Genomic DNA, 10,809 nt, shown 5'->3' on the forward strand with positions numbered 1-10,809 from the left:
GAACTCAGGTCCTCCTGAATCCAGGACCGGTGCTTTATCCACTGCACCACCTAGCTGCCCCTGTGGAATCTATTTCAAACAGGGTCCAGAGTTCCCTCTTTGCCAAGGGTCCAAAATTATCAGATAACACTTGTATGGCCATGGAACAGTCGTGCTTTTTGTAGGATCAGTTTTCGTCAGGTTTTGTACTCCGTTACATGTGTATATGGGGTTAATGACAGAATCTGCTCAATTGATTTGTTGAATTTACAAGGTGGTAAGCCTTTGCCTAGGACTTTTGAAAGTACCTCTCCCTACAGAATATTGACACGCACTTATCCCACAGATCCAATCTGTTGCCAAATTCTGCCCTTCACATCTTCAAGATATCTCTCCCATGTGCCCTCTTTTCTACTCAGAAATCTGCCATCCTGGTACAGGCCCTTATTACTTCATGTCTGGGACCATTGCAATAGCCTTCTGGTTGGTTTCCCCAATTGGTCTTCTTCCCACTCCAGTCCCTTTTCCTCTCAGTTGCCAACGTGATCTTCCAAGCATGTCACTCCAACCCCCACCTCCAACTCAAAACTCCAGATCAAATGTAAAATCCTCTGTTTTCATTTTAAATCCATTCACAACCTGACCCATCACTACCTTTTCTTACACCCTCCTCCCCTCTGCATACTCTATCATCCAAAGACCCTGGCCTCTTTGCTGTCACTTCTTCTCCTGACTCTGTCTTTGCACAGGCCTAGATTCTCTCCCTCCTCATCTCTTACTTCTGGCTTCCTTCAAGACTTCAAGCTCAATGATCACAATCTGCAAAAAGCTTTTTCCAGTCCCCTTCCTTTATCTCCCCTCTAGCACATTCTCTCTGAGAGTACCTCCCATTTATGCCATTTACATCTTGTATGTACATAGTTGTTTGAATGTTTTCTCTCCGTTAGAATGGGAGCTCCTTGAAGGCAGGGACAATGTTTATGCTTTTCTTTGTATTCCTAGAAATTAGCACAGTGCCTGGCCTAAAGTGCTTAATAAATGCTAGTTGATGATGATGATGATAATAAATGATACAAAGAAGATAGGGGACCCTGGAATACAATATTCCAAAAAGAAAACAATATTGGTGTATAGCACAGAATAAATAGGCTGCAAAGCCTAGGGGGGAAATGGATTTTTAATAAATGGAATAGATTTCTTCCAAGCATTTCTGATGGAAAAAAAAAATCAGAGCTGAGTAAGAACTTTGAAATACAAACACAAGAGTCCAGGGAAACCTAAAAGTGTTGCTACACTTAATAAAGGAAGGAGAAACAAGTGTCCCTTCAGCACCTTATTCAAAGAGTATTGAGGGAGTTAAACAAGAAAAAAAAAGAAATTTACATGATAACTTTGCTAATGTGATAATACTGAAAATGATAATATTTAGAGGGAATAGCAAGTTGTACGTGGTAGATTTGCAGTTTCATGTACAATCATTTTTTTATTGTACTAGTTATGGAGAATGCTTGTTTTGTTCCATAAATTGACAATAAAATAAATTTTAAAAAAGAAAAATAGAAGTTGGAGTGCTTGATTGGTTCTGTTCTGAGGGTTTTAAGAAGGGAAAGAGAAAAGAAGGTAAAAGGAATACACTAATGTAGAAAGGAAAGAGTGGAACTCATAATTAGGTTGAATGAGAAGAAGAGCATTTACATATGAAGGAAGGGCTGGTGAGAGTAGACATCAGATGAACCTCACTCTTATGTGAAATGGATGAAGGAGGGTTGAAAACATAAGCAGCGTGTAAAGAATTTGCTACAGAATTAATCAAACTTCACAGGGAAACAAGTGGAAATGGGATAAGGGGGCTGTTAAGAGGGAGGATGACACAGGGGAGGGAGTAGTCAAGAGCAAAACAAATATCCGGGTTTAAATGGGATTTAAAGGGGGGAGGGGGAAGAAAGGAACTAGGATCTGCTGGAGAATGGCTAAACAACTTGTGGTACATTAATGTAATGGAATATTATTATGCCATAAGAAATACAAAAGAGGTGGTTTGAGAGAATCTTGGGTACTATGGACTGGTGAAGAATGAAGTGAATAGGACTAGAAGAATAATTTATGCAAAGACAGTGTTGTAAGGAAAAATTGAAAGACACTTGAAAGACACACACACACACACACACACACACACACACACACACGCACACATCAAAGCAGGCAATATGAAACAGAGAGCCCCAGTTTCATATCCAATTCTCTTTTTGTGTTCTGATGTGTATGTGGAATGCTCATTTTGTGGGTGGCAGTTAAGTTCAGAAATTTAAATTTTTAGTTTTATTTTAAAGAGAAAAAGAAACAAGCTGAGAGAATGACTTGGCCAAGGTCACAAAGGTAAAAATGGTAAAGCAGAATTGATACCTGGGTCCTCTGAATCCCAATTCATCAGGCTTTTTTCTATTCTGTTGTTAAGTCAATTCAGTTGTATCTGACTCTCTGTGACCCCATTTGGGGTTTTCTTGGCAAAGATACTCAAGTAGTTTGCCATTTCCTTCTCCAGCTCATTTTATAGACAGGGAACTGAGGCAAACTGGGTTAAATGACTTTCCTAGGGTCACACAGCTTGTAAGTGTATGAGGCCAGATTTGAACTCGTCCTCCTGACTCTAGGGGTTGGCAATCTATCCACTTCACCCCCTGGAAATTCCTGAGCATTATGTATTTTGGAAGAAGAAGATTGCACCCTTAACCCCTTTCAGAGGGAGGAGAAATAAAAGACAGAGTCATGAGATGAGGGAATAGAATACCTATGCCCTCCCGGCTCCTGTAACTGTGAGCTATTTGGCCATTGGAGGTGCAACGATGGGAAAGGAGTTGTCCAGCAGTCCCAAGTGCATTTCTTTCTGGAAGGAGTCCAAATCACAGAGTGATACTATATATCTCAGAGGGACTGTGTAGGACATTATAGGCTAGGAATTTAGAATATGTGTTACCGCTCTGGCACGTCCATGTCCAGTTCCCCTCAGAGAAGAGCTGTAGTGTATTAGGTGTTTTCTGTATCTATTTATGGGCCCTACCTTTATTTATTAGCTCTTTACATTTTCATCATTTTCTGTGAGTAAAGTGCATGCTTTCCTCTATACAACGTGAATTTGTTAGTGCTTGAGTCTACCCTCCCCCATCCAGCTGGCTTTTCAATTTTATGTAATCAAAAGTGTTTAGTTTGTCTCCTAACCACTTCTGTCACATTAATAATTCTCTCTCTAGTCACAGTTCTAAAAGGTATCGCTTATCCTTCCCTTTTTTTTTTTTAAAAAGTGAACTTTGATGTCACGTTTTCATTTGGAACTTATTACAATATGAAATGTTGGCATAAACTTAATTTTTGTCAGACTGCTTTCTGGTAATTCCAAAAGTTTTTACCAGATTGGGAATCCTTATCCCAGTAGTAGGTATCTTTGAGTTTATCAAATACTATGTTGCTGCATTGATGTATATAAATTTTTATGTATATATATTTGATATTGTATGTCAAATACTATGTTGCATCTAGGTCTTGCGTGAGATTCATTTCTTTAGTTTCATATATGTCATGTATGTGTTTTTGAAGTTGTATTCTATATTATGTTAACTGCAAGTCAATATTACCTGCCTGCACTTCTATTGTGAATGTTATGTTTAGGTAATAGTGTGAGCATTGTGCTATGTACTTAGAATGACTGCCTGTGACTATTCTGTGTTGAACCATGATGCTTATGATGTGTGATCACAGATGTTCTAGTGTGCTCAATGTGATTTGCAGGTAGTGTGAATCTTTTTTTGAGGGGAAGACATATAGAGGATTATAGCTGTGCCTGGCAGCTATAATGGGCAGTCCCACCCATAAATCTTCTAAATGTAAACATGTCAACCAAGCTTTGGCTGATACAAAAAGCACCAAAGAGGAAGAGGGTAGAAAAATTGTAGGAAGCAGTTAAAAAGATATTCACAGCATGGTGGCTCAAAAGTGAAGGAGACAATGACAGGTGTGGGAGTCTCCCTCCACACTTGGATCTGCTCTTGATTTAATTGCAGTCCTCTGCTATCTAAAAACAGGCAGCAAGGATTGATTGATGTCCTAGACAGCCCAACCAATAACCTAACTACACTGAGTAGCAGTTAGAGAGCATGATCAGAGGTTTCTGCCAGTATCAGAACACAAGGGGAAAGGAAAAGTATTAGGTGCTAGTTTCAGTTCCCAAGTTCCCTAAATGACTTGCCTTTCACCCTTTGGGAGGCTATGAGTAGAATGGCAGATGGCAGGTGCTTGTCAGATCCTCGTGGGAGCAGATGACACGAAGACTCAACTCCCTAAGAACCGCAGAGGGCTTGATGTTTTCCCCAAAGTGCCCTTGGGTGTTGGGTGAATGCTTAACTGCTTGGGTGAAAATAGATTTGCAGTGCCTGAGCCTTCATCCCTAAAATGGATTCATGACTGGACAGTAGCAGGCCCTGGGGGTTAAGTGATACTCTAAGTGACCTAAAGAGCCGCCTGGGTTCAGTTGTCGTTGTTATATGCAGATGACTCTCAAACCTACATATTTAGCTTTTATCTCTCTCCAAAGTTCCAGTTTGCAAAGCTTGCTGGATATCAGCTGGTTGTCCCATAGGCATCTCCCACTCAAATTGCTCGAAGGGGAGCTCATTATATTTCCCCCTGAATCTATACTTCCTTCTGACTGCTTTATTTCTGTTAAGGCCGTCACCATCTTTATAGTCACCTGGGTTCAAAAATTCAGTCATTTTCTTTCTTTTTCTTTTTGGTGGTGGACAGACAATCAGGGTTAAGTGCCTTGCCTGCAGTCACAAGGCAATTAAGTGTCTGAGGCCAGATTTGAACTCCTGCTCTATCCTGGCCAGTGCTCTATCCACCTTGCTGCCCTCAGAGTTATTCTCAACTCTTTACTGTCTATCCGCACGTTCCTGCACCTGCCCAAATACATCAGTTGCTAAATCTTGTCAGTTCTACCTACATAACATCTCTGATGTCTGTCCTCTTCTCTCCACTCACATGGGTACTGATGGGGTGCTTGGGTGCTTGTACTCAGACCCCAGTTCCAAGACCAAATTTCCTTTTAGCCTCAAAAACGCTACTCTGGCAGTTTCTCCCCAGCCCAAGGACACTATGCCTAGCAATTATCATGAGTGGACCCCAGCAAAACACTCATCTTTCTCCCTGGTGCAGTCACAGATTGTACCTGTAAGAATTATTAGTTTGAACTACCTTTGTACCGCCTCATAAAGATATTTGGTATCCACTGGACTATCTATACCAACTCCCTACCTCATTATACACATCCTGGACTCCTCATTATATGTATCCTAGACTTAAGACACATGTACATTCCCTACATCTATCTTGTCAAACAAGACATTGATTAATAGAACACTGGACAATCCTCAGTGGGCCCTGATTGCTTAGTGATATAGCAGACCTAAAAACCACACCTCCCTCTGGGCACCCCCTACCCCTCCTTGGGCTTTTCTTGGTGAACTCTGGGTAAAATGTCTGCTGCTTGTTCCTTTAAGGACTGACCACTCCTTAACTAGTCCCTAATCCTGCCTGGAATCACCTAATTAGCATACTTGGCACATGTTTTACTGTAGTTTTTCCTATATAAACTTTAACTATATCCCTCCAAGGTTGCAAGTTCCTTAAGAACTTTTGCCTGCTGAATAGCGTAATACTAAAACTTTGCCAACTAGACTTAAAGAATGCTTGAGTTCATGAATTCATTCCAGATGACCCTGTCATGTACTTCAGTGCTTGGGAGGGTCCCTGAACCCTCCAAACCACATCAGGCACTGCCCTAGTTTAAAATCTTATCACATCTCCTCTAAACTATTGCAATGGTGTCCTAATTGCCCTCCCTGTTTCCATCCTTTCCCCTCTCCAAACCATCTCCCAGAGAGCTGCCATATTGGTATTCCTTTTTTGTTTTTTCATACATCTAGGTTCGTATTAATATAACTTAAACATTACAGTGGTAATTTTCTTTTTTTTTTTAGTGTTTAATTTATTTTGATTTATCAACAATCATTTCCATAAGCTTTTGAGTTTTAAATTTTTCTCCCCTTCCCTGCCTCCCTAAGACAGTGTGCAATCTGATATAGGCTATACATATACCTTCCTATTAAACATATTTTCACATTAATGATGTTGTAAGAATTAGAACCAATAGGAGGAACCATAAGAAAGAGGAAACAAAACACAACAGAAGAAAAAAAATAGCAAATAGTATGCTTCAATCTGCATTCAAACTCCATAATTCTTTCTTTGGATATGGATAGCATTTTCCATCATGAGGCCTTTGGAGATGTCTTAGATCCTTGTATTGCTGAGAAGGTTAAGTCTATCAACGTTATTCATCACACAGTGTGACTGTTACTGTGTACAACATTCTCCTGGTTCTGCCCACTTCACTCAGCATCAGGCCATACAAGTCTTTCTAGGTTTTTCTGGTCAACCGTTCATCATTTCTTATAGCACACATATTGGTATTCCTAAGCCACAGATCTAATGATATCACTCCCCTGCTTAAGAGGCTTCAGGAGCTCCTTATTGCCTATAGGATAGATTACAAATTTCTCTGTTTGACATTTAAACTTCTCCAGCCTTTCTTTCCAGGTTTATTCCCCGTAGTCCCCATCAGGAACCCCAAGTTCCAGCCAAACTGGCCAGCCCACTGTTGTGGGAGCTTGCTATTTCATCTTCAACCTCAGTGTCCCTCTACAGGTTATCTTCCGTCATTGGAACTTTCTTCCTTTTAACTTCTGCCCCTTGCTATCCCTGGCTCAGCTCATGTACCACCTCCCACAAGAGGCCTTTCCTGATGAGGCCTGTCATGAATGCTCTTCTACCAGAAATTACTTTCCATTTTTAAAATTTCTGTGTATGGGTTAAACCCCCTCAGTAGAATGTAAGCTCCTTGTGGGCAGAGCCTGTGTTATTTTTGTCTTTGTATTCTCAGTGCCTTGGATATAGTACATGCTTATTAAATGCTTGTTGGATTGAATTCTGGCTTTTCTTTTTCTGTCCACTGGCTATACTTCTAATTTCTTGACCAGTCCCATCAATTATAAGCAATCAAAAGCTGTCTTTGCTGTTCCATACAGCAGATAGATATACTCTGGGCCAGGTCTGACTCAAACTGGTCCCTTAGTTAAGGTTCACTATTGGAATCAAATGAAACCAACCATTGCTTAACAAAAAGAGGTTTATTTGACAATAGCATGGGAATATTTAGATCTGCATAGCTTTGGGAGGTATCTCTGTTATGATAATCATTAAGGCCAAGTATAAGGAGAAACTAAACAGACCCAGACTTAGAGATCACTATATTATAAGGTATTAAACCAAGATTTTAAAAAAATGTAATATATTCAATCATTTTTCTTTCAGTACAAAATATTAATAGTAATGGTGTTTTAGTGAGAGCAGAAAGATTTTTGTGCTGTTAATAAATAAGATAAAATGTCTTTAAATGTAATAGCATGGAAAGCACTGGTTCAATGCTTTCAGTAAGAGGAAGGCCCCCTTGTTTTCACATAGAAACACTTCTCATCAAAAATGCATCTTGGACCAGAAGCATGTGTTGGGAATGGGAAATCTGTCAAATCTGAAGAGTATTGCCTCATTGTGGCTTGGCCCTTTTATGCTCTGGGTGAGGGGGAAGCTGATTCAAGCTAGAGCCCTGGTCTCCTAGAGCAATCAAGTCTTAGGCACAGTTTTCCTGCTTTGAGGGGGAAAATAGGCCAGCCTACATGGCAGGGACCCTAGTAGATGTTGCTTCTACTGCAAGGCACCATTCTATGCTTTTATCACATACTAACTCCCTAGTCATTTGAGTCTGTCTGCCATCATCCATCTGTTCTTCAAGAAGTGCTCTTTGCTTTGACTGCTACACTCTGGGACAGGTTTCTCCTTTCTTTTTTTTTGTTTTTTGTTTGTTTTTTTAATATGAGGCAATTGGGGTTAAGTGTCTTGCCCAGGGTCACACATCTAGTGAGTGTTATGTGTCTGAGGCCACTTTTGAACTCAGGTCCTCCTGACTCCAGGGTCAGTGCTCTATCTACTGTGCCACCTAGCTGCCCCTGGGGCAGCTTTTTCCAATGTAACAGAAAATCTGGTGCCTATCAATTGAAGAGTGACTGAACAAGTTATGGTATATGAAGGTAATAAAATACTATTGTGCAGTAAAAAATGATGAAGGGTATAGTTTCAGAGAAACCTTGTATGAACTGGTACAGCACAAAGTAAGCAGAACCAGGAGAACAATTTATACAATAACAATATTGTAAATACAAACAACTCTGATCAACACAATGACCAATCATAATTCCAGAAGACTCATGGTGAAACATGCTACCCATCTCCAGATAAAGAACTGATGGACTCAGAATGCAGATTGAGATGTACACATATATCTATCTCTGTGTGTGTATATACATGGAGAAAGAGGGGGTGGGCAATGCAGGGATTTGTTTTGTCTGATTCTACAAGTTCATAATGGGTTTTCTTTTCTTACCATCTCAAAGGGGGGGGAAGGGAAAGGGGAAGTGAAAGGGAGAGAATGTAGATCTGAAAATAAAATAAAATAGAATTTTATTTTAATTACCTCTGGTGATAGTGGAATGTCCCACTATTTCAGGCAGTTTGCAAAATACATTTCTACTTTTCTCTTCATTCCTCTCTGTCTTGACCAGTACTATACATCTCCCTCTCCAAGTTGTTCACTGCTGTTATAATGTCATCATTATCATCACAATCAACATATATCCCCTGAAGTCTATAGTTCTTGATAATAAACTTATCAACTTTCATTTCTGCATTGCTTTCAGCTTTGTAAAACATTTGACATACCTAATGTCATTTGATACTCACAACAACTCTATGAATCAAGTGCTTTTGTTATCCCCATTTTAAAGATGAAGAAACTGGGGCTCTGTCTTAGGTGGCCTTTTCACTAAGCAATAATTCATTTTGACTGCTGTGTCTCACCTCATAGTTTGAAGTGCTATGGATATAAAAATTTCTAGCGGTAAAAGTGAGACCAATTGTATCCCAAAGAGATTTTTAAAAATAAAAGGACCTATATATGCAAAAATATTTATAGCAGATTTTCTTGTGGCGGCAAAGAATTGGAAGTTGAAGGGAAATCTATCAATTGGGGAACGGCTGAACAAGTTGTAGTATGTGATTATGCTGGAATGCTATTTTTTTTTGGTTAGGCAATGGGATTAAGTGACTTGCCCAGGGTCACACAGCTAGTAAGTGTTATGTGCCTGAGGCTGGATTTGAACTCAGGTCCTCCTGAATCCAGGGCCAGTGCTCTATCCACTGCACCACCTAGCTGCCCCCGATGGAATGATATTGTGTTATATGAAATGACAAAGAGGATGTTCTCAGAAAAACCTGGGAAGACTTACATGAACTGATGCAAAGTGAAATGAGCAGAACCAGGAGAACATTGTATATAGTAATGGCAATGATCAATTGTAAATGACTTAGCTATTCTCAGCAATATGGTGATCTGAGACAGTTCTGAAAGATTTATGATGAAAAATGCTATCCATTCCCAGAGAAAGAAATGATAGAGTATCAATGCAGATTGAAGCATACTTTTTTTTTTGGCTTTTTAGGCAATTGGGGTTAAGTGATTTGCCCAAGGTCACACAGCTAATAAGTGTCAAGTGTTGCGTCTGAGGTCGGATTTGAACTCAGGTCCTCCTGACTTCAGGGCCGGTGCTCTATCCACTGTGCCACCTAGCTGCCCCCATACCTTTTTTTTAAACTTTCTTTATTGGGGGTGTTATTGTTTTTGTTTTGGTCTGTGTTTTCTTTCACAACATGACTAATATGGAAATATATTTTGCATCACTGCACATGTATAACCTATATCAAATTGCTTGCCTTCTCAATGAGGGGGGAAGGGAGGGAGGAAGAGAATTTGGAACTCAAAACTTTAAAAAATGAAGGTTAAAAAATGTTTTTATGTGTAATTGGGGAAAAACATACTAAATTTTTAAAAAGTGAGACCAAATGATGAATCAAACCATTATTTTATTATTACTTATCATACCCTGAAACTGCAAGTGAAATCTCCCATTTTAAAAAATGTTTAATTAATTAATTTATTTTTTGTTTTCAACATTCACCTCCATAAGCTTTTGAGTTTTAAATTTTCTCTCCCTCTTTCTCCACTTCCCTCCCCAAGACAGTGTGCAATCTGACATGCGCTCTTCAAATACATTCCTATTAACCATTCATCATTTCTTATAGCACAATAGTGTTCCATTACATTCACATACCACAACTTGTTCAGCCATTCCCCAATTGATGGTCATTCCCTCAATTTCCAAGTCTTGGAAAACCACAAAAAGAGCTGCTATAAATATTTTTGTACATGTGGGTCCTTTTCCCATTTTTATGATCTCTTTCAGATATAGACCTAGAAGTGGTATTGCTGGGTCAAAGGGTATGCATAGTTTTATAGCCATTTGGGCATAGTTCCAAATTGCTCTCCAGAATGGTTGGATCATTTCACAACTCCACCAATAATGCATTAGTGCTCCAATTTTCACACATCTTCTCCAACATTTATCATTTTCCTGTTTTGTCATGTTAGTCAATCTGATAGGTGTAATGTGGTACCTCAGAGTTGTTTTGATTTGCATTTCTCTAAGCAATAGTGATTTAGAGCATTTTTCATATATACATATATACCTAGACAGCTTTAATTTTAGAAGACTTTTCCTTTTGTATTTATTTTGATTTATCAACAACCGTTTCCATAAGCTTTTGAGTTTT

Source organism: Phascolarctos cinereus, unplaced genomic scaffold (genome assembly GCF_003287225.1).
Source record: "Phascolarctos cinereus isolate Bilbo 61053 unplaced genomic scaffold, phaCin_HiC Scaffold_726;HRSCAF=1367, whole genome shotgun sequence".
NCBI classification, from domain to species: domain Eukaryota; kingdom Metazoa; phylum Chordata; class Mammalia; order Diprotodontia; family Phascolarctidae; genus Phascolarctos; species Phascolarctos cinereus.